The sequence below is a fragment of the Pinus tabuliformis genome, chromosome 9 (assembly GCF_031772625.1).
Source record: "Pinus tabuliformis cultivar Carrire ecotype Pingquan chromosome 9, CPIR1, whole genome shotgun sequence".
Lineage (NCBI taxonomy): Eukaryota > Viridiplantae > Streptophyta > Pinopsida > Pinales > Pinaceae > Pinus > Pinus tabuliformis.
Window position 1 is genome coordinate 516700556 of NC_142307.1, and position 26034 is coordinate 516726589.

Consider the following 26034-nt stretch of genomic DNA (forward strand, 5'->3'; position numbering starts at 1 on the left):
CGTCTCATTCGCGAAAGCGGACTGATCATCCGCAGCATTTAAGAGCGATATTTCTACGTTGCCGACACTACAAGATAAGACTCAATCCGCACAAATGTGTGTTTTGCGTCACTTCTGGTCGTTTACTTGGCTTTGTAGTCTCTAAGGATGGGATTCGTCTCGACCCCTGTAAGGTTCAGGCAATCATTAATTTGCCTCCACCTTCAAATTTGCTTCAGATTCAGAAACTCCAAGGGAAAGCAAACTTTCTGAGGAGGTTCATTCCAAATTACGCAGAACTTGCTAAAGGTTATACTCGTCTTTTGAAAAAGGATGTACCTTTCGTCTGGGACCAGGTGGCGCAAGCTTCCTTTGATGCTCTGAAAGATTGTCTAGTAAAAGCATCATTAATGTACGCCCCAGAATATCAAAGAGATTTTAACCTGTATCTGGCTGCAGCGGATACGACCATTGCAATGGTTTTAGTTCAAGAAGTCGATGGAATTGAACATCCTATCTATTATTTAAGTAAAAACTTAAATGATACAGAAAGTAAATATTCTTATGTTGAAAAACTAGCGCTTGCAGCTGTTCAAGCGATTCAAAGGTTTTGACATTATGTCCTCTTTCGGAAAACTACCATCTTGTCAGATTGCAACCCCATGAATTATATACTGTCGTGACAGTTGCTGGGGGGCAAATATTCAAAATGGATAGCGATCCTTCAAGAGTTTGATCTGGAATTTGTAAAATCCAAATCAAAGAAAGCTCTAGTTTTCGCGGAATTATTATGCGATCTCCCATCGTCGTCCAACGATGAAACATCAGAAGAGTCAATCGTGGACGAAAGTTTGTTTCTGATATCTGCAAGCGATGAGTGGTATGGAGATATCATAGTTTATCTCCAAACCCAAAAATTCAGGCCAAACACCTCTCACACCGAACAAAAACATATACGATACCAAGCAAAAGACTACATGATCGTCGGTGATACACTTTACCGTCGTGGTATCGATACAGTTCTGAGGAGGTGCCTTACCCATGACGAGGTCGAAAAATCCCTGAATGAGTGTCATTCAGGCGCGTGTGGGGGACATCAATCTGGATATGCAACAGCACAAAAAATCTTACGAGCATGATACTTTTGGCCAACCATGTTCAAAGATTGCATAACCGCAGTCAGAAGTTGCCATGCTTGTCAAATTTTTGATAGCAAAACCAGACGACCACCCGCACCTTTACAGCCAATAGTTGTTGTTGGGCCCTTCGCCAAGTGGGGCATCGATTTCATGCAATGTAACCCCACCTCGACCGGGGGGCATGGGTATATTATAGTCGCTGTTGACTATTTTGCCAAATGGGCCAAGGCGATGCCTACATTGGATAACACTGGTGAAACAGCTGCCCTTTTCTTTTTCAATCATGTAGTCGCCAAGTTCGGCGTACCACAGGCTATAGTTACAGATCATGATCGCATTTCTGCAATCACATGATGGTCGAATTAGCTGCCAAGCTAGGGCTATCTCACGACAGCTCTACCCCATATTATCCGCAAGCCAATGGACAAGTTGAAGCAATCAACAAGGTCCTGAAGCGTATGTTGCAAAGGATGATCGGAGTTCATAAAATAAGGTGGCACCTAATCCTGTACTCATCTTTGTGGGCTTACCGAACGTCGGTAAAAAACGTGACCGGGTTCACACCTTTTCAACTGGTGTATGGCCTGGAAGCAGTTTTGCAGATCCAATGTGAAATTTCGTCACTTAAACTCGCAATTGATCTCCTCCCCGGAACTTCAGAAGAAGAGGCTCGTTTCTTGGAATTAATCCAGTTGGACGAAACCCGTCGTGATGCCGCTTTGGCTAACGAGGCCCATAAGAAACGAGTCAAGGCTCAGTTCGACAAAAGTGTCAAACCCCGTATCTTCTCAGAAGGTGATTTGGTCTTGCTTTATGACCAAGAATCCGATAAATTGGGAGCAGGTAAATTTAATTCCTTATGGATGGGCCCCTATATTGTTAAAAGGGTGTTAGCAAAAGGAGCCTACGAGTTAATGGATTATGACGGAATTCCACTGGTGCAGCCCCGTAATGGGCTGTACCTCAAGTGTTACTATGCTTAAATAGTAACCTGCATGCTTTTGTTGTATTTTGTTTTCGCTAAAGTATTTGTTCTGGTCGAGTGATCCACCTTTTCCATTTTTTGCAGATGTCGAACCTTCTGGAGACATGTGTTGGATATGTCGACGGAGCGAGTCGTAGTTCGCGGAACCTATCCTCCGCAGCCTGGGCCATTTTTGATCCAAGCGACGAGTTAGTAAGTTTCAGAGGTGTGTTTATTGGGCAATCAATGGATAACATCGCTGATTATAGCGCGTTGATAGAACTACTCTCTGATGCCATCACACGTGGCATATGCCGACTAATTGTTAGGCTAGACTCACAGCTCGTAATACTACAACTCAATGGTATATATTCCGTTTGCAATCCAGCTATTTATCGCATGTTCCTAAGGGTTAAGATTTTGGAAAGACAATTTGATTCAATTCAATATCAACATATTTCCATAAACTTAAACACATTAACCGACTCATTAGCAAATTATGTGTTAGATAGACATTTGCGACATTTATAAAAGAGACATATCATCAATGATTGTACATATGGATCATATAACTCAACCAGAATAAAACTCGAAAATCAAAATATATATAAGCTGTATATAGTTCATACATAATGTTCTGTAACCAAGACAAAATTGGTCATATGACCTAAAACTCAAAAAGATGCTAGGGGGCACCCTAGCCTAGTGGTGCTCATGATAGCACGTCACGGCCTGTGCAATCATGCGCAAGAGACGAGTCCATCGTCTAGGCACACCAGTAGTGTGTCGCTGCAGCTGTAAAGGTAACTCATCAATCCTCACATCGGGAATGTCGAGAGTAAGGCTCTCAACCTACTCCTGCACAGCTGTAAGGGTCTCAGTATCCTCAAGGTCGCGGAGGATAACTCTCCTAGCAGGCTCCACTGCCGGGGCAGCAACTAGCGGTCTCGGACGAACTGCTGGACGGACAGGACCAACATCTGCATGCACCCAAGAGTATGATTAAAAGTCCTAATAGAGTAAAGCACAGCAACATTATGAATAAGAACAGTAAACAGTGATATGGTCAAAAAGTTTACCAATAGCGCCCCACTGTTCGCCATCCAGTAGCACCAAATCCGGATCACCTCGGAAATCCATACCCACATATGGATACTTGGAAAAGACCATCTCCTGGCGCTCGAACCACCTGAAGAAGGCATCAGTAAAAGTAATCTGAGTTTGACCAGCATGCCTAGACATGTGATCGACCCACCTCTGCATGCGTGGCTCGGTCGGAGAAGGCAAGTCGAGTATAATATACTGAGGCTGCATCAGTGGGATTTTCTCCAAGGCGAAGGCAGTCAGAATAGAACCAAATCCAAAGTTCTTCAGCTTCCCGTCCTTGGTCAATTGACTTTTCATCTGAACAAGTACTGCATCACACCAGTTGAATACTTTCGGTTGGAGACACTGCAAGGCGTGCTGCACATAAGATCTGTTGGCAACATGTAAAGCTGCGCTACCGGCCATCCTACCAATGGTATACAGAATGGACCTGAGAGACCTGTCAGTAATCTCACAGATAACAACCTTGTCATCTCTGCTCGGCTGGGAACCTTCCTTGCAATATTGGCGGACATAATCTCTCACAGAGTCGGTCCCCCGGGCCGTACCTGACAAAGAAATGGGGGCACCTCGCCTTGACAATCCAGTCAAGAAGTAAATGTCCTCTATGGTCAAGGGGATGGATTTTCCCCTAATCTGGAATACTTGGTTAATGGGATCCCAAGCATCAAGCATATACTGCAGCAAAGTGATCTGTGCTCTCATGCTAGAGATACGGAAAAACTTCAGCAGGCCACAATTCCGCAGCGCGTTCACCGTGACAGGGTCATGGAAGGCAATCATGTCCTCCTCTTCATGTTCTCATTCTCGCCATGTAAGGGACATTTTGTTCAAAGATCCCTGCAAAACAAACAAGAGAAGGAGTAAGTTCCTGAATTTGATGAAAAACTGGCGAAAACTCATCAAAAAAGGTGCTGGAAACTCAGTTTTTTGAGCCCAACGCAGGCAGGCAGTGTCCCACCTGCGTTGAAGGTCAGGCTGCCTTAAGGCAGCTTGACATTCAACGCAGGTTTCGAATGGGAAACCTGCGCTGAAGTTAGGGCGCCCTGGCAAAACCCCTGGGGCTCAGAAAAGTTGAAAAACAGGCACAGAACTGAAAAAGGGAACCATGAAAAGAAAGAGCTAGGGTTTAGCTCCTACCTGGTCCAGACGGCGCCGAAAATCGTCCGCAGAATCTCCCGGAATCAGCTGGTGAAAATCAAGGGGGAAGAGGCACCTCCAGAGCTCCAACAAACCAAATGCAAATGAAATGGTAAAATGAGAGGTAAAAACACTTTTTAATAGCTTTTTACGTAGTTCAAAGCAAAATATTAGGGTTTTCATCTCATGATTATGTATTTCTAACAAAGTTTGTTGCAGCAATTGAGAATGCAGTACTATCCTTGAAAAGAGAAAAGCTAGTAATGGTAAAAAATCAAAATTTGACCATATAATCGAGCAGTTTTAGCATAAAGTTCATGCTCGTTAAAAAATAAACGCAAGATCCGAGCAGTTTTAACGCGGTCTTCATGCTCGTTAAAAAATAAATAAAAGCAGTGAGCAATGTTTCCTCCAGAGTTTAAGCTCATTTTTAAATTAAAAAAAGAACCTATCCCGGTAAATAACCACTGTGATCGTAAATTTATTAGCCATAAAAACCTTGGTCATGTTTGCACCTGCCACCTCCACTTTCATTTGGCCGATCGTTCACCTCCATATGATTGTTTACCCATTTTGAGGAACAGCTGCGAAGAGTGATTTCACCTAGCCATCCTTGTGACACTGCCGTGATTGGAAAATTCCAACCTGTACCTGGAATCTGCTGCTATCCCTGTTTATCACTCATTCCTCAAAAGACGAGTCTTCTTTGAGCTCTTTTCAACTGACTCATAAAATATGAAAATATTGCCGAGTTTTGGCCTTCCAGCTCGTTAAAAGGACCGGAAGAGCTATCCCTCCTCTAGATTTTAATCTTTTTGGACCTGAGGGATTATTGTACAAAAAGGTCGAGCGCTTGTTTTATTCGGCTCGTTAAAGTTATCGAAAACTCATCCCTTCTGTATTGTTTTATACTTTTTCGGACTTAAGGGATTAGATGACAAAAAAGGAATTTTGGAGTTAACTTTCTGTACCTTTTCAGACTCTCTAAAAATGAAAAGGACCGAGTTTTCCTTGTCGTTAGACTCGTTAAAATGATTAAATAGTGACAAACTTGTCTTTAGACGAGAACGAGTTTCCCTATCGCTAGGCTCGTTAAAACATAGCGATGGGCTTGCCCGAAGGGCAGGTTATAGAACAAGCATATGTTATCCTCCTCAAGCTTGACAAAAATAAAGAGGTACTGGTCAGAAATGACTGGGGAAAAATTGGGAGAACCTCAAAGCTTTAATGGTAGCAAGTCGCTCTTGAACATGACACTCTTCCTCTGTATCACATCGGGTTGGGTTGTTTCATTCACCGGTCTCATCACCATGGTCTCGCCAAACCATCCACATTTGGGGTAATGCTACCGATCCATCACATCAGTGTCGTTATATGTTCAAGAGATGTTTTTCAGAAAGAGTCGACCGTGTCCCATCCACTGCCATACATTATCCTTCATCCATCCATGACCGCCACCCTGAATCATATGTCACAGATTGTTTTCACCTCCATTAAAATCATTAGCTCCGTTCCATGTCACTGATGTGGGATTCATTAAGGCCCTCCTTTGACGGATCGCTTCTTGTCGACTTCAACTCATTATCCAAGAAGTTGATCTAGGAACAACCCCCTCAGTACTTTGAAGCTTGCATTCCTCAATGGCAAGTTTCTCACTTCCGACGACAGGTATACATCAATGACCTTCGACCAGAAGATTCTGCGTGGTGTTCGACACCAATTCCTTTATTCACACCACGTGAATTGTACTGCAGTACCTTGAGGGTCATTATCATTATCGGTGATTCCTCTCGCGCTTGTTAACGGTTTACATCATTGACCGGTAATCAAGCGATGTCTTTCCATGTTCGACTTCAGCGCAGTTCTCACATGGATCGACTTGTACTTAGAGTGAAGATCGAACGAATTTGAAGACCCCGGATCTAGTTTCATCCATCCGGGCTGCGATATATATTCAGGAAATATAAAGACATTTGACATGTACATCATTGCAGCAGATGATCATCCTACTCAAAGGATGATAATTTCAGCATAGAATTATCAGTCTACTATCAAACGATCGTTTGTTCTATGTACCAAAATGAATTTATAAAGCTGAGCATGGGAATGCCCGCCTCAGCTAGATCATGAAAGCAGAATGAATCATAATGTATTGTATTGTATTGTATTTTATTACAAGTCACCTCTCAGCGATTGAATGAACTTCGGATCCTCCTGATAAAGCATTTCACCCGATAAACGACCTCATACTTTAGGGGGCAACTGTTATAGACATTTTAGTGCCTTACAGCATGAAGCATGAAATGTCCATAATCTAAGGGATCCAAAGTCCCTAAACATGTTGTTCCTACCCCTAGAGGAACAAGGTCAGCAAACCACAGCACTGAATAAAAGTTCTCCACCTGAAAACACTCAAAAACAAGGCAATTCTGGATCATGTCAACTGCTCCACTGAGCATCTGCGCTGAATGTCAAGTGCTCCACTGTCTACCTGCGTTGAATGTCAACTGCAAAGAAGGCTACCTGCGCTGGGCAAGTTTGGACATCTGGCACAGTCATTCCTCAAGGTGTCAATGCCCAGGAAGCTTCCAAAATGACACTTGGATCAAGGAATTCGACTGGTGATGAGTAAGAGGGTCTAGATCTCCAAGTGGAAGCAAGAACCTCCAAGTGGACTCAAGAACTGAAGAATAACTTGAAGTGAGAGAGGACACTAGTCAGCTCTCGAGCTGACTCATCCTTTCTCCAAAACTCCTATATATAGATCTCTCTCATGAGGTCTAGGGAGGCTGGAATCTTGTGAATGTAAAGAATTGTTGTTGGTTTGAGTTTAGAACTATTGGGTGATTTTGTTTGAAGGAGGTGAAGAGGAGATTTCTTTCTGCTGGGAAGGTGATGCTGGATTGGGCCTCTTATGGTTGTATCACTTCCTGAACTTTACTTCTTCCATTAATAAAGCATTTGAGGTTCTTCTATATGCATGTGTCTCAATGATGTATTGTTATACTTGTGTATTTGATTTATTCTAATCCTTGAATCAATTATGAATGTATGCTTCTTGTAGTTTCCCTCTCTTGCCATTTTGCAGGATCTTGGTGTAGCTGGGCCAGTGAAAGAGCAAGGAGCTGGGAGCAAGCAGCAAGGAGAGAAGATTGGATCAACCATTAGCGAAAGACATCGGTTAGTGGATCTCTTTATCCTCTATTTTACTTTCATAAAGAAGAAATCTTAGATAGCTTTGCTTTGATTGTTGTTGAGGTACTATCACCCTTAGAGTGGGATAGGGTCATTCCGTATTGGATACTTTTCCCACCTAGGATAGATATGGGGGAACCTCTCATGGATAAACCTGTCAGAAAATATATGTCCTCTACTGTTATCTCGAGCATATTTTCCCCAAATCTGAATGCTTGTGCTTGCATATCCCATGCATGAACAAGATACGCTACTAATTCCATTTGTTGCCTCATTCCAACAATCCTGAATAATTTCAACAATCCACAGTTTTTTAATGCATGTATAGTAGAAGGATCATTAGCTACACTCAAATCTTGTTCTTCATTTTCTCTTTATCTCCAGATAAAGGCCATTTTGTGTTAACCAAGACCTGAAACATCAAGAGGAGACTCATTAGGATCCTTTCCATGCAAAGAAATTCAAAAAAAATAAGGGAAACTGGTAAACATATTTTAGATTTGTTCCCAAAGCACCCCCATGAGGAGAGATAGTGTGTTGCACCCCTCCCCTGCAGTGTATTCTCACTTAGGTGCAACACACCTTTTGACCATCTAGGCCTACGTTGGTCCTAGGGTGAGTTCTTTAAACTCCAGGACCCTAAAAAATGCCTAAAACTTGCATGAAAACACAAAATGGGACCATGAATTAAAAGAGAAAGGTCTTAGCTCTTACCTAGAAGTGACAATGCTTGAAATGATCAATTGAATTGAGCACAATCAACTGCAGAATATCGAGGGCAAAAACTACTCAGAACTCTCATTGTTGAAGCTAAATGTGAAACGGTAAAAATGAATAGTCATTTTTAATGTTTATGGTTGTTTCTTCCATTATTTTATTCATATTTAATGTTTTGACCTAGTTACAACCCATTTTTACCATGAAAAAAATATTTTTAATCCTTTTGTGATGTTCTGAGCAAGTCAACAGTAGTTTGATGGATTTTGTCGTGTTTTGAACATATTATTTTGGCCTAGGAGCACACTTTTATCACTTTTTCGAGCTTCGTAAACTCACGAAAAAGGAACCTCTTGGAGTCCTCTTTCAGCTCTTTTCAGACTCCCAAAATATGAAAAGATTATCAAGCACTTGTCTTTTTGAACTCGTTAAAGTAAATGAAAAAACATCTACTCAGTATAAGTTTAACCCTTTTTCGGACTGAGATAGACTACTTACAAAAAAGGAATACCTCATTCAAACATGGATGATAGGTTCTCTTGGGTATTATTTTCTACCTTTCCGGACCTAAGGGACTATCTACAAAAAGGAACATCTGGAGTTTTCTTTTTTGCCTCTTTTTAAAACTCTCTAAACATGAAAAAGGTGTTGAGTTATACCTTCGTTGGTGATTAGGTGCTCAAAAATCAAAGTGTCAAAATCTTGTGAAACTTAGCTTTAGATCGAAGAGCTCTTCATTTTGAATCCAACGGTGTGAACGGCACTCAAATCTGAGCTCGTATGTAGAAGTTAGAGCAAGTCAAAGTTCAAGTTTGACTTGCCTACATGGTAGGATTGGCTGATGTGGCAAGTCCTTTAGTGAATGAGGAGGCGCCAAGTGGTAGCCCACCATTGGCCCCCGCATATCGCAATTTGCAAGTCCCAAGGTGGAAAGGCATTACAAATCGGCCCCGACAGGTTCAAGGTTGTGATGCGATAAGGCCATCGCATATCGCAATCGCAAATCGGCGAGGGGAGAACAAGTTAGAATCGGCCCCGGCAGTGGCCAGGTTGCGATGTGATAAATCGCATGTCGTAGGAAGAACAAATTTTCTTAATACTGTCGTTGGTTCTTCGTCAAATTGTGAAATGTGATAAAGTACCTGAACATGAGGTGTTTATAAAGTCCGGTGAAAACTCTCGTCGAGTCCGCTGATATCACAATCGCAGTGTTCTGTCGTGTTAACAACACCTTCAGCCCGCTGAACTTCGTCAATTGTGATTTGCAATGCGGCCGATAGGATACACATGGCTGAATTTTCACCCAGTTAGTGGATTTTGGGGCTAATTTGTAGTTTTCTGCCGGTTTTGGAGCATTTTGTGGAACGAATAGTGAGAGAACTAGGACAAGTCATTACTTCTTCAGTTATTATCCAAATTAGGTGCAAAAAGAGTCAATTCTAGTAGTTTTGGCTATTTTGAACTCATTGAAACAGGTTTCAAAGGCTTTTGAGCATATAGGGAGGCCCAAGCATTGGAAGCTGGACCAAGGAGACGTAGCCCAGCAGGGGTGAACTCCTCATCAAATATTTGTGTTGTGTGTTGTATTTTGATTTTCTTTGTTGTTATTTTGATGTTGTTTAGCATATGTTTTATGTTAAAATTGTATCTAACATTTACATAAGAAACTCTCATGGGAATTAGTTAATTAAGCAAAAATATTGAATCCTTAAGCACTTGATAAGAAAATGATAAGCATCTTGGGCTTTATTCTGAATGGTGAATTAGCACAACATTACTAATCTACTCCATTTTAGATCACTTGGACTCGTTAAAACATCAAACAGTGAAGGACTCATCATTCATGAAGGGAACAAACCAATCCTTCTTTGGGCTCGTTAAATATTCTCAGAGGGATTCATCCAAAGGATGAAATTATAGATCAAGCATATGTTATCCTCCTCAATATTGTTAAAAAATAAAGAGTTATTGACCAGTATGGTTGGGGAAAACGGGAAAACAAGGCACTCCATTTTTTAATGGCAGTGAGTTGCTCTTGAGCATGACACTCTTCCACTTCATCTTTGTAGTTGTTAGGTTGGGAAATCTTCTGTATTTTGGTTTATCATACCGTTTTAAATCCTCCATTTTTGGTTTTTGGTCAATGCTTCCAACTCCATTCAGTGTCGTTGTTGTGTTCAAGAAAATTTACTCAGCCAATACCTACTACAATACTCTTAAGACTTCATTCCATGTATGCCTTTCTTGATCTAGTTCCATATCAACATCATTCTGATCATTTTGTCTCAAATCATCATACCCGTTTCGTTTCATTGATGAGGGATACATCAAGGCCCTCCTGCGATGGGTTGCTTCCTCTCAACATCAGCTCATTATCCAGGAAGTTAACTTAGAAACACCCCTTACTACCTTAGTGCTTGCATACATCAATGGCAAGTTTTCTTACTCTTGGTGATAGGTTTACATCATTGGCCTTTGATCGAAATATTTTGTGTGGTGTTCGGCATCAACTAATTTATTCACACCATATGGATTTTACCAGAGTACCTTGAGAGCCATTAACATCATCAGTGGGCTCTCTTACATTTTTTATCGGCTTACACCATTGGCTGGTAATCAGATGGTGTTTACCATGTTCAAATCTAGCTCATTGATTCACATGGTTAGACTCATACATTGGTTGGTCATGTGAACGAGACAAAAGACCCCAAATCTAGTTTCATCCATCTGGGATACGATTTCAAGCGTAATACAAGATCACAATGTATGATGGCTATGATCATACAAACAATCATGGGTCCACCATTTTTATCTATGGACGTGTCTTTTGATAATTTTACATGTCATGTTAGCTTATGTGTTGAGTATGGGTATGCCTCCCTTAGCAAATATATCATGATGTGAATTTATTGTAACAAATTATGATCTCATCAGTTGTTCTTGATCCCGACTTGTCTTAAGGTAAAGCACTTCTGTCATCATCTATCATTTCTGACTTTGCGCTTTAGAGGGCAATCTGTTATAGGCCATTTTGTCACATCTGGTCAATAGGCATACAAACAGGATCATTCACGTCCTTTGAACACTTTTTCATCCTCCCTCCATAAATCCCTAAGCATGACTCTTCCTAATCCATGAGTTTCTTCCTGAAAGCACCTTGTTTCACTCATTTTAAGGACCAACGCACCTTGGCCCCTTACTGGCCAGCATTGACTACCAGGTTTCCCTACTCTGCACCTATGCTGATCACCGGGAAGTTGCTAAATGTTAGGGGTGTGTTGATTCTAGAAATTTGGAAAGAAAAGAAAAAATAAATTAAAAAAATAAAAATATATATATATAATAAAATAAAATAAAAATAAAAATAAAAAATCTTGGAGCTTCCAAGATCTGTTGTAACTATTTACCTCAGATAAAAATCTCAAATTCTATCCTATCCTACCTTGGAGTTTTAATCCCTTGTCACTTGAGCTCATCCTCCCATCAAGAGTGGATATCAAGCCCAGATTGGTAAAAGGATAAGAATTCATGAACTACCTCCTTCACCTATATATTTACTACCATCCATAGGTAAGAGGTTGGATTTTGGAGAGTGATTTTTCCCCTATGTTTATGATGCGAGAGATATCATTCCATGCATTAGGTTGATTAAAGGTGCACTTTGTGACAAGTAAACTTGAAGGAGCTCTTCTACAATATCAACACCTATTTTTGGTTGTAACTCACTCCATTTCTATTAATGTCAAGAGTTTTTTGTTTTCCTATATATGATGTTATGGTTTCGTATATTTGAATACCATGTTGATATATTGAATAAAGTGATTAGATAATGTTTCATAGATTCTATAGATCATTGGCTCGTGTTTTTTTATTGTTTAGGTTATAATTATAGTGATTAGAGCTAGGATTGGAACATACAAGCCAAGGAAGGAGTGAAGCATACAACAGATTCTAGGTAGGGTTCATCCCGTTATCTATTTACTTTAAGGAAAACATTAGTCTCCTTCTCATTTTGTTGTTCTAGGTCATTCCACCAAGCCTAGGGAATATACTTTTGTCTACAATTGTAGATTTTGCATAACTGGTAGAATAATTGTTATCCTCCTCACACAGGTTCAAGTCTCGTAAGATGACATGTTGACGCTCTGGAATAGATCAACTTTTTTGCGCTCTTAAGTAAGTCTATACTGAGGGTTGGTTTAGTACCATCAACCTATCTCTTGCCTTTTGGATAAGAGGGAGGCTGACTTTCTTCTCTGGGAGTACCCAATGCCAAAAAATTTATAGTCAATTGAGTTTACCTTGGGTGGTTGGGTGGAATAGTTGTTATCCTCCCACCTAGGTTCAAGTCTTGTGAGCTGACATGTTTATGCTCTATAGTAGAGTAACTTGTTGATCTCTTAAGTGAGTCTATACCAAGGGTTGGACTAGTACCAACAACCTCTCTCTTGCCTTCAGGATGAGAGGGAGGCTTACTTTCTTCCGCTGACAGTACCCAATGTCTAAAATAGTTTAGCCCAAGGGTTAGTTCAAGTGATCTAGAGCCATATGTGTTCTTTGATATTGTTGCTAGTTGTTGTTGTTCATGGGTTTGACTCTCTTTGATTCCCTTGGGGAAAGGCCCCGTAATTAAGGCCCATGGTTTACCCAATTTACCATCCACAAAATGTGGGGAAGTACTATGGGGTTTCCCATGCTTTTATTCCAAGTGAAAAAAAGAAAAAAAAGGTTTAAGGATGAATGCCAAAGAACCAAAATCCCAAAATAAATTTAGCAAGACAAAAGGACAATCAAAGTTCACTTGCATAAACAAAAGAAAATACAACAAACGTTAAATCAATTTTTTGAGAAACTTCTATTGAATCCATAAAATAGGTGGTTAAATTATCAATATTTCAAACTAACAAGTATAGTTCATTTTCAAGTCTCCCAAGGATGGTATCCAAGAGCGAGTGTTCCCCCCCACCTTGATATTATGCTAACTCACATGAAAGGGGGTTGTGGCTCCCAATATACTTGGCACATTAGATGTGCTCCCATCACTTCATCGATCATGGGATGAGCTAACACAAGTTTGAACGTCATTTGAATATTGCAAGCAGCTTAGAGAGGTACAAGAGGATTCAACATGAGTATTCTATCGTATTAGCAGTGTTGAAAATAGCAACAAGAAATGCTAAAAATAGAAATTCTATAAATAACATTGCTATAGATATCATTTCAGGTACCAGTGTGGAAAATAGAAACAAGAAATGATAAAATAGAAATGCTAAAAATAGCATTGCTATAAATAGTATTTCAGGATATATTCCAATTTTAATTAGTCCCTGAATTAAAATTAAGAATTAAAAATTCGAATTTGGTCTCAGCAGCTGTTTGAAAAATAATTAATTAATTCATCTTGAGTTAATTAGTCGGAGAAAATCAAACATGAAGCCTTTGTGAAGACATGCAACAGTTATCCCTTTGATTGAGGAAGTTATCCATTAATTAAAGAGATAAGGATGATTTGTATTTGAGTTGTAAATAGTTAGCTCAGTTAACTAAGTTAAGTCTAGTTAAATTAGTTCCAAACAGTTTATGGAACTAATTGTGAGTTCAGTCAGTTAATGCATGCATGCATGCAACTAGCGTTCTCTAGATAACTGAATATTCTCTCATAAATAACTCATGCATGTCAGTTCAGAGAAAGACCCGGCTGAGATTAAAGGAAGGGACAGTGTACTATCAGTTGGAGGAATTTCCTATAAAGGAAACTCATCCATGCAGAAGGAATTCATTCCTTCAGGATTGCGCAGTTATTTCAGAGGTCAGAGCAGTGTGTGAGGGATTATTTACACAGGTGGCAGTTGGAGGACCCAGGAGAAATTGCGCAAGGAAATAGGAGGCTTGGAGGACTGAAGGAAGGCATATGTGTTGTCTATTTTGTCTATAAGCAGTAGTAAGGGATTGTACTGAGAGTTGGATAGCTTGTGAGCTAAAGCTTTGTGTAATCCTGAGATATTTCCACTTGTATGATAATACAGATAGCGGGGTTTTTAGCTAAGGCTTTCCCCAGTGTATTCTTTTATGTTTCATGTGTGATTGAATCTTCTTCTTTGTTATATGTGTTTTATTTGATCTTGCTCAAAATCGATTAAGCTTCCGCAAGTTTGATTGTAGAAGTAGATTAAGTGTTTTGCTTTAGTACATTGCATAATCAATTTAATCTACGACGAGAATTTCTACAAGCAGAGCTAGAGGGAAAAATTGATGGTATAGACCACAATTCAACCATTCTATCTAGAAGATCAACCAACATCTCCTTCTCCTCGGATGAGGATAGTGACTAGTCAGCGTGGATGCCTAGAGATTCTGCCCAATAGTTGTTATGACTCATTGGTTCTTTGCTTGCAGAGGTTGCAATCTTTTTTTCCTTCTCATTTCGATGTATGTCAAGGTATGGCACACCCAACCTACTTTTATAAGTTTTTATTTACAAGAGGCTCTAATTAGACAAGGTCTTAGGAACCTCTAGACTCTAAACTTATGTTAATGGTCTAGTTTTCTTACACGCAGACTATTAGCGGAAAATGTTTGGTCTATATAATTCGTATTTGACATAATGCAAACTATCGAACTTCCAAAAAAACAAATCTTCTCTAAGATAAAGAATGGTGAGAATCTACCTGGATGCGAGTGATTTTATGAGCCGTTAATGCCCATAGGAGCGACGCCGGCATTGGGCATCATCGTGGAGAAAGTAGGCGACTTCTGGCAGCGCATTAAATCCCATTAATGAGGAATTGGGTGTACAACATGTGGAGTAAGTACTTCAGGATGATGAGCATACGATCAATTTCAATTGCCCAGAGCTCGACACTCTCTCTGGCTCATTCTAGCAGAGACATTCCCGGTCGAATTGGTTCACAGGAGTTAAGTGCAATGCTAAGCATTTGGAAGCCATCAGGGCTCCATCGAAGCCCGCAACTGGCCAGCCTCAAGCATTTAATTACGGTTCTTCTGGCTCGCATCTGGTATGGTCATTGTTTTTTCCTTGGGTATATAACTGTAATAGGTCGGGTTACGGTGTCTGTTGAAGCTGTTTGGGCTGGGTGTGGGACTCATTCAGACAATTCTGGAATTTATTTAGGGGTTCTGTTTTTTATCTGTGTGGTGCTTTCCCTGGGCACTTTCTACTCTGAGTACTGTTATCCTCGGTTTATTTCAAATTGGGGTGGGTCGTTCTTCTTCCTCCTCCAACCCTTTTGTCCTCTCAGTTTATTAATCATTGTTGGTATGGCCCGACTTCGAGGAATTTCCCAGAGGGGTAGTAGTTCAAGCACTTGTGGGGGTGTTAGAGGAAGGGGAGGTCATGTTCCTTGACGCATTTCCCCGCTAGCTTTTGTCTCGCCGGCCTCACCATCATCCGACCACTCCAGTCCGTCCCTCTACAGTTCTTTCCACTCCTCTCGTTTCACATTTAAAAGCAAGCTAAACAAGCCTACTATCTCTGCTATTATCACAGTCATCTTCTCAGAGGAAGAAGATGACCTCTCTGGCTCTAATGATCAATCCATGGACAGGACTCTCTCACAGAATTCTAAAGACTCTCAAGGAGGCATGGTAGAAGATATCCTCAATCTTCCAGAGGTGCAGCAGGACGAAGGTCATGAAGAGGATGCACGTCTTCAGCAAACTTCTTCACACGAGGAGGTCATTATTTGTGCACCGGCACAGTTCTCTGGCACTGTTCTGTATCCGGTGATGCCTCCTGGTCGCAGTATTACGGATGTTGAAGACAATGTGATGATTGAATGGGTCAGCTCTCCGTGCAAAGCCAACAGCGAAGATGCAGAGTTACCACCTCAGGCAGAATCAATCAACGGCGGAGATTGATGGAGCAGATCGGACGGCGGTGGAGGATTTCGGAAGGCTCTTTTTGGCGGAACTTTACGTCCCGAAAAGTCAGAAATGATGACGTATGTCGAGAGCCACGCGTCAACAGGAGATTATATCGGGCTCGTTCATACGGAAACCGCTCGCTGGTCGACGGCGGTCCGATATACTGGTGGTTTTTGTTAAGCGGTTTAGTGTTGCCGTTGATGTCCACGTCAGCATTTTTCAGTGTAATTCTCCATCGTCTTCTAGTTTTTGCTTTTTGGTGGTGGTGTCTAGTTCTACAGAGTCCTGGGCTCTCGTTTTTTATCCATGTAAACAGACAGTTAAGAGCTGATGGCAGAAGTTTTTTTGATAGAGGGTTGGCTTTAGCCCCCTCAGAGGTTCCAACCTCTTTGTACATATTTTCCTCTTTTATTTATACATAATAGAATAGTCTTTACTCAGACAAAAAAAAAGAAAAAAAAAAAAGAAAGAAAAGAAAAGAATGGTGAGAATCTAACCTATCAAAAGAAAATAAATAAATAAATAAAATACTTAATTAGAATATAAGAAACAAAAAGAGAAAAACCTAAAACCAATTAAAAAAACATGTGAATATATAAAATAATATACCAGACTAATAATATATAATTATAAAAAATGTATATACTTGAAAAAAAATTATTATACTAAAATAATAGAGTTTTAAATATTAATATATTATATTAATAACGATATAGATAAATAGGTAGAGAATAAAAATAAATTCCTAATATATTATGGTGAGGATATCATTATTGAAATCATAGAGGAGACGGTCACTACTACTCCCAAAAAGAGAAGTTAATATTAAATAAGGATGATAGTGAAAAAGGAACGAATTATTAATATTAAAGGATGAAATAATAATAATAATAATGGTAATAATGTTAAAGAAATAAAATAACGTTGGAATAACAAAATTATTAAATAAAAAAGAAGAAACAAATGAGGAGAAACTATAAATAAAATAATTAAAAGAGAAAGGAAGTTTAGCTAGAGACATATTTGGATGTAGGAATTTAATTTTTATTAATCTTTCACCCTTTATATTTGTTAAGGATAATAGAGTGTTTCTCGATTTTAACTGTCTTCGTGAGTTTTCTGTGGTGATAGTGATCAATTCTAGTTAGGATATTGGCGTCTTTGATACAAATGTAGTGTTCTCTTTTATTAGGATGTTCTACCAAGGCAAAGGAGAGAGAATGATTATGCTTGAGGTTAGCATTGAGCTCTTGAATCTTGATCATTATAGAACAACATGTTTCATGTGTTGTAGCACAAAATGACTCGGCCAAAATGTTTTGACTTCTCTATAATTGCTCAAATGTCTGTCAACTTCTTCATCTTCGTGAGTTTTATTTAGGTACTCCCATCTCCTTGGAATTTGGCTTTTGGCCAAGAAAAAAAATGTTTACTTTACATCCATAGCCAAGGTGTATTTAAGAAGTTGATAGAAAGTTCTTATGTTGAAGGCATTAACAAGGAACTTGTCTTATCCCCTATACATGAATTGTTGTAAGATTTTGGTCAAAATATACTACCTAGGAATTTCACTTCAGGGGCATTCAATATGTACATGATAAGAACATCTTCCCTCGACACAATTGACAAATTGATTGGCGCATGTTAAAAAACATGTATTTTTTAAACAACACTGGACAAAAGATTCAAATCAATGGCGAAGGAGCACCACGTGCTCCCCTCTCCCCCTTCCTCACCACCCCGATCCATCAAGGGAATTTTGAGGTCTAAAATAGGTCTCCTGAGGAAAATAATAAAAAAGATTGATGAATTTTTAAAGAAAAATAGAAAAATTTACTTTTTTTATTTTATTTTTAGCTTCTCCTTATATGTTTACTCAAATTTCAAGTATAGATACTCATTGATTAAGAAATTAAATTCCACATCCAACGAGTACCCACTTTGCATACTTGCGAGTAGATCCACATCGAAAAAAATTAAAATATGTTTCGTATATTTTCAAAAAAAAATATGGAAGTCTAATTGTAAGTATGAAAAGTAGATACTTGTTAAATTTGGAATTTAATTCCGCATCCAACAGGTTTCTACACTTGAAATTTGGCTAAATCTATAAGGAGATCAACGAAAAAAAAAAAAAAAAAATTGAAAAGTAGTTTTCTTCTTTTCCCTCCAAAATATTTACCCCTGGAAATGACATCATCATCTTGAATCCTATTAATTCTTTTAAACTTAATTTTGTTAGAAAATATTTACCCTTGGGAATAACATCACTATCTTAAATCGTATTAATTCTCTTAAAATTAATTTTGTTAGTAAATTTTGTTGTTTTGAGGCCATTATTAACCTCAAAATTCCCATAATGATTTTGAACTTTAAAGAAAGGAAGAGGTTCAATTTTTTTCCTTCAGGGGATACCAATTTCATGATGTGGCACATCAAAAACATATTGCCCCCCATGCGGCAACTACTTTCAAAAGCTCCCGAAAACCACCATGAATACCAGCTCAAGGTGTCAATAAATAAAAACACAATGGTAAAATCAGCAAGTCATTGTTCAAGTTTCATTGTGATGGAGATGGAATCATAATCACATACATTGTAGAGAGGATAGGCCTCGAGCTTTGTCAAGGGGTTGGACACCAAGAAACGTACTCTCACTACAATGTGGAGGAGATAAGTAAAAGGGGCTAATGGAAAACATAGTTGTGTTCCCACCATTTCAGTCTATAAACACGCATCCACACTCTTGCAACCGACATTTATACTTTTAAAATGAATTATATCTCTCGAGCTTTTCTTTTCCTCCGTTCAACAAGGGAAAGAGTCCTCTTCTCCCCAAAACAAAAATCATTGTAACAATGTTGGAACTAATCTTTTTGCAGGGGTGTCTTCTAAAGAAGGTGCTCAAGTCCATCTTGCTCGATTCCATCAAGAACCTCTTCACCAATTCCAAGTTCCAACTTCAATTGTTCGGCCATGAGCTTCTCCCTGCAGGTCATGGACTTGAGCCACATTGACCTCGTTTCCATGTTGCTTAGATATGAACACTTCAAGCACTATCGATGTGACCGAAGATTGTACATGGGGATGAGCCTAAATAACGTGGCCAAGATGGTCAAGTGCATCGGAAATGAAGACATCATCACCATCAAAGCCGATGATGGAGGTGACATCATTACCTTCATGTTCGAAAGCTCAACCAGGACAAGATTTCCCACTTCGAAATGAAGTAAATGGACATTGACAGCAAGCATCTAGGAATTTCAGAGTCAGAGTCCCATGCCATTGTGAGGATGCCATCTCAAGAATTTGCTCACATTTGCAAGGAGGATACAGATTTCTGATTTTATTCAATTTTGGAGATAGATTAATCATAGAAACAGTCTTAATTCCATGTGAAAAATGGCACACTAATGTGTGCATGTCTAGTCAACTTGGTTGTGAAACGGCTAGTTTTGCTATATAGGAAAGATGGGGCTAAAAAACGAAATTTGACTACGGCTGAAATAGTGGAGCATGTTTTTATAATTTTGACAAAGTAACCAGGGCTACAAAGATTATAGTGGATTTTCATGGTCTCCATTTCAGTCCTCGCAAAATAACAGTTCCACTAGTGGGCCTGTACCACAAACGAAGAATTTCATTTGTTGATCTCCTTCGGTACTCGTTGTTATTCTTAATGCAACAACAGATCATGTCTGGAATTGGATCATGCTTGAATTAGCCACAACTATAATATTGATATGCTCCTTACTATGTTGAGAGGGGAGATTGGTAAGAGACATAAATTTAAAGTCGTGTATGGATACGTAATGCTTGCAGGCGTAAAAAGAACAGTTGGTAATTGACATGTTGATTCCTCTCAATTGATCCTTATTTTTAGTTATCCATTTTTTTGGAAACAAATAATTTTTTCTTGGTAACCGAATTAGTATGGGAGGATTATAAAAATGCATTTAGAACTTCATTGTAATGGGGATTTTTGGGTTGGAGAGCAGGTTCGAAGCTCGAGGGTTGTGCCTTTTGTCAACTCAATGGGCCTCTATATCTTGTAAATTTCTCAAATCCGTAAGTTTTCTTCACTATTTTATGTGTTGATATTTCTTTTAAAATTCGTATCTTTTCTTTCTGTTTCAGTTATATAGAACACCATAGAAGTTAAATTGAGGATCAGCTTCCCTCAATTCTTCCATCAAAGTTAGGTTTAAAACTAAGATTATAATATGAACAGGTTATTTTTTACCACTTTGCATCTATTGATTGTTGCACTGATTACATATGACTAAATTGTGTCCCTTTGTTTAACCATTAGAATGTCATTTTGATCCATCTTTCTACAATAAAAAAAAATCAAAGATATTCGATGAATGTATGAGATTGTTATTTCTCTTCTTATATTCCTTCATCTTTCGCCTATCAATTTTGTGCCCTATCTTTTGGGACTCCATGTTCAACGGACTCTGATATTTTTATTGGCATTTTATTGTTTTATCCCAACTCTCTGTCATTCTTATTCTCAATCTAGTCCACCATACTTCTATCATCTAAATCTAACCACTATGTTAAAATTTACGAATAGTTATCTAGTGACAGTAGAAAGCTATTTAGTTCATTAAAAGTGCCCCTTCTAGTTTAAAGGTCAGCTTGGGTCTAAAGTAGGTTCTTTACTTGTCATAGTTCCTGGAAGTTGGGAACTATCTACAAAAAGTTACGACATTTGGCGTCGTTGCTAGGGAATGGAGACACAAAGATATATTTCCATGGGTGTACAACAAAGGACAGTTCTACTTCTTAATAGTGAACCAGGATTAGCAATTGAATATTGGTTGCATATCATTCACTTAGTAGCTCCATGGTCTAAAAACCCACTGGAAACTCCTGTATTTAAATGGCTAACACAATTGTTGTTGCGATTAGTTAAAGGTGTGTTTCTTTGGATTTCAAAGACATTCCTGGTTTCCTTAACCATTTTCCTAAAGATTAAGAATGTTTTGAGATGTTCCCACGCTTCAGTGGATATGATCAGAGCAAAGCAAAAAACACCTTTCAGATTTTCAACATTTTGTTGATTGCCTCGTGATTGAATACGAGGATGTGTATAAGAGGATGTTTTATCTTTCATTAGAAGGAAATTGCAAAGGTTGGGTTAACAATTTGCTTCCTAAATCCATAAATTCATTACCAGCTTCAGGAATAATTTTATACATATGGGCAGTGAATACAAATTATGTGGCAACTCCTATTATTTCTTAGGCTTTAATAAAGGAAGAGCGAAAAGAAAAGACTCCAAATTTTTCACACCAGGTCAAACTTTTCTCATATTATATGTTTGAAAGTTTGAACACTGAATTATATAGACATATCTCTAAGAGTAAAAAATTGTTGTCAGGTGATGGTAAATAATTTTCTTTTCTCAAAGTAATGAGGTCAAGGTTTACCTAAAGGCAACTCACCTATCTTGAACCAGAAGCAGAGGCATTTAATGATCATGAAAGCATTCTTCCTCACCATTCTCACAATCCAGTAGCAGCCTATTTACAAGGTTTCATCGGTGCAAATATAGTATCATTTTAACACCATCCATTACAGCTTCATCGTGGGTTCAGATTTTGTTTTGAGGTGTAGTTTGTTATGTTGATGTTCATCCTAAGGGCACAAGTGTGCAAGAACGCCCTTAGTAAGCTAGTTTTTTGCATGGCTTCATTGGAAATTTCATATTACTTGATTAATGGAATTGTTGTTGATTAGAGAAGGTTTTGTACATAGATAAGCCCAGTGTTGGAACATTTAATTTTAGTTGTTTTTAGCTAGACAGTAGACTATTTTCCGGTTTCAATTCCAGTTGGTGTAAAGTTTATTTCAGAACAGGGTTTCTAGGTAAGAGGAAAGATTTATGAAGTATATGAATGGATAATATCAGGGGACATGGTTTATTGTTCTTACTATGTCACAGGGAGATACTATCCCTAGATCGAGTTGATGTTGGAACACAAAATGTTGGCTCCCTGTTAATGGTGGTGTAGAAGGTCAACGCTCCCCGTGTGTTTCGTGGCATGTACTTAACACTAGCGATGTGTCTGTTTACTAACACCTGCAGGTTTTGGTGTAACGGGCAATCGTGACTCCAACAAAAATGACTCAGTCAAAAAATTTTGACATCTCCATTATTTTCTTAAATGTCTGACAACTTTCTCTTCTCGAGCTTTATTTGGGTACTCTCATCTCAATGGCGTTTGGCATTTGGCTGGCTTTACATCCATAGCCAAGGTGTATTTAAGAAGTTGCAACAGGGTTCTTTTCTTGAAGGCATTAACGAGGAACCTCTCTTGTCACATGTACATGCATTGATTCAAGTTTCTGGTCAAAATCTACTATGAGGGAATTTCTCTCTAGGGGAATTCAACGGGTAAAGTCAGTCAGGTAAATTCAATGGTGGATAAATACTAACACACTGGTAAAGTCAGATAGGCAGGTCATTGCTCAAGTCTTCATCCGCGAAGGAGACGAAGTCAAAATCACAGACATTGCAGAGAAGAGAGTCTTGGAACTTTGTTAAGGGTTGGGACCCCACACAACGTAATTTCATTGCGATGTGGAGGCGATGAGTAAAAGGAGTTGAGACACACATCCACATTCGCTCGCAAGAACCCATATTTCTGATATTGAAATGAATTACATCTTCTGTCGAGCTCAGTATTTTCCTTTGTTCATCAAGGGAAGGAGTCCTCTTCTCCTAGAATTTGTTTTCACTGTAACAATGTTGGAACTAAGGCTTGTGCAGGGAAGTCTTCTAAAGAAGGTGCTCAAGTCTATAATGCTTGATCCCATCAAGAACCTCGTCACTGATGCAAAATTCAATTACATGGCCACAAGCTTCTCCATTCAGGCCATGGACTCAAGCCACAGTAACCTCGTTTCCATGGTGCTCAGATCTAAACGCTTCAAGCACTATCGCTGCGACCGGAACTTGTCCATGGGGATGAACCTCAATAACGTGGCCAAGATGTTCAAATGCGCTAACAACAATGAGATCATCACCATCAAGGCCGAAGATGGAGGCGACACCGTTATCTTCATGTTCAAAAACCCCAACCAGGACCACATTTCGAACTTCGAAATGAAGTAAATGGACATTGACAGCGAGCATCTGGGCATTCAAAGTACCACGCCATTGTAAGAATGCCATCTCAAGAATTTGATCACATCTGCAAGGAGGTTATAGATTTTATTCAGTTTAGGAAATGGATTAATGATAATAAGAGTCTTAATTCCATGTGAAAAAGGGCACACTACTTGGTGCCTGTCTAGAAAAGTTGGTTGTGGAATGAACTGCCAAATTTACTGTACAAGAAGGATCGGGCTAAAAAATAAAACTAATTGGACTGCAACTAAAATAGTGGAGCAGGTTGTTTATAACTTTATTCCCCTCGTAATTTTATAAACGAAGTTGGTCCACTTACAAATGTGGCGTTTATGGGTATCGGTGGGCCACTACATAATTTTGACAAAGTGCTAAGGGCTGCAAAGATTATAATGGATTGTCATGGTCTCCATTTTAGTCCTCGCAAAATAACAATTTCCACCGGTGGACTTGTGTGGGCAAAAAATGGTGAACATGTTGAGACCCTGGGTTTGGTAACCGGGGCCAACAAGGGGTCCCTTGTAGTTTAGCGTAACGCTGGCATTTTCACTTTACTCCAGAAGAATAAGGCATCTCACTCGAATCACATCCCAACCTTACTTGGTTAAGGAATTGGAACTAGACATTAAGAGAAATCGCACAAGAATACTAATACTTGTTAAACTCAGAACCAAGGCATCATACATGAAATCGATGCAGAAGACAACAACTAAAGTATTCGAAAGAACATAGAATACGCACATGCATTCATAATAAAATTTTAAAGGGGACACATAAAACCAACACAAGGAGATCATCAAACATCCCTACAACTTCCTCTTTCATTAGTTTCAGCCAACATTAGATCATTACATTCGGGCTCAGATTCCCTCCCAAGCAATTATAGAATCATGCAGATTCAATAGGCTCTGCGACAACATTTTAGTACGCTCCCCTCTCTCTCCCATTCTAGCTTTTCCTTTGGCCTTTTAAGCATTATGCTTGCCTGGACCACTGCTTTCTTCCTCAGATGCTTCCCCCTTTGCTTTTCGGATGCTTTTGTTTCTCGATTGCAACTGCTTCCTCGGCTGTTAACGAACATTCCATCTCGGTTATGACTACATGTACCCTGATTTCCCTAGCCGATGATCCGCAACTGCCAGAATTTAGTGGATTTTGTCTCCTCCCTAGGTTGCCTTCTCCACGAATTCCCATCAGTCACCTTTGGTCAAAATGTGGTCAAATATCAAAACATGAAAAAAATTTGTTCTCAAAACAAAGGACCCAACAGGCCCCGACCACAATCCATTGACTCGCCCTCAATTCAATCATTTGTTGGTGTTGTTGTTGCTTCTTGTTGTTGTGGTGCTCCTACCGGTGTTGCTCCTCCTTGGCTTATTCCTTCAAATGAAGAACCCAACTCTGGTATAGACTGGATTGCCGCGATTTCGAACTGTGTGTACTTAGGAAGTGTTGTCTTCCATGGACCTATGAGAGTGTGTGCTTAATCAATGAACTATGTCGTGATTTCGGCTATTGGTTGAGCAGGTTGTGTCTTCAAGAGGGCATTCCATTGAGTTGTTTCCTCTACATTGATTTGTTGTAGCTTCTGGAAGTGGCCCTGTGGTAGTGGCTTAAGGTCACAGAGCAGAGTCTTTGTCTCTCGTCATTCGTCCTCAATTTTCTAGATTTGTTTTTCAATGACATTTGCCTATGTTAAGAGCTCCTTTTGTTGGTTGAGGTCCTCAATTGTGATAGCTTGGTTGAAGAGTTGATTAGTCTGTTGACGCAGGGGGTAGACTGGTTGATTTTTATTTGGAAGATATCCTGACCAGTATCGAACTTGAGCTAAGAGTTCTTTAGCTTCCCCCATAGCCTAGATTACATAGACTTTCAGACAAGTCACTTCAGTGATTCTCTGCTCAATTTCCCTGGCATACTGAGATTTTGGATCTGGTAGCACCCTTTGAGTGGCGGCAATAGTTCTTTTGAGCTCTTTTTTTGTTGAGATGAGGTCGATGTAGGAAGTTTTGATATGATTACAACATTCTGAAAGAGTGCATGCTGAAAACTCTTTTGGTGCATCTGGTACTATTTCAGTAACTGTGGGCCAGAGATCCTAGAACTTTCACTTATTTCGTCAACTTGTTTCTATAGCATTTGCTTCTCCTGAAGAATTTGATCTCTTTTTGCAACCATGGAAAGATGTTGTTGTTGTCATTCATGCTCAGTTGCCTAATTGTTGTGCAACGCCCCCACTTGGCGTGTATCCAGTTGAATAAAGTAAACAATTGAGACGACGACCAACTCTAGAGGTCATTAGGGGTCATAATAGCAGGTGTACCGAACCAACTTTGTAGTGGTTGGCCGCTGGAAAATAATTTCTCAGACTGCCCTTGGGGTGAGGTCTCCCATTGCGAGGGCTCGGCGGTGTGAGTACTGATATGGTCTAGGTTGGAATGTGGTGGTGGTAGGGAGGCGGGGTTGGATGTTAGAGGAAAGTGTGGATGGTTTCTATGCTCGAGTTCCCAGAGAAAATAAGTTGCCCAATTACTCTTAGTAGGTCGGGCGTTAGTAGTTGGAACTGCAGGTACTTCATCTGTATTAACGGACATTATGTTTGTAGGGGGAACGGCAAGTGCTTCATTTGTAGTGTCTGTAATGGAATGGATTATGGAGTCTACTTCCATTTCCATTTTGGCACCAAGAATATTTCCAGATGGATTAATGTCTGAGATGGTGGTTGAGGGTGAGGTTGTTTGGCGTGATGGATTTGCGTGAAATTGGGG

General features: G+C 39.4%; 2 pseudogenes; both read left to right on the forward strand.

Annotated features, from left to right (window-relative positions):
• The first annotated feature begins 18983 nt into the window (after positions 1-18983).
• On the forward strand, positions 18984-19469 carry LOC149149468 (DNA sliding clamp PCNA pseudogene; annotated as a pseudogene).
• A 3413-nt stretch (positions 19470-22882) lies between these two features.
• LOC149149469 (DNA sliding clamp PCNA pseudogene) lies at positions 22883-23403 on the forward strand (annotated as a pseudogene).
• Positions 23404-26034: the final 2631 nt, after the last annotated feature.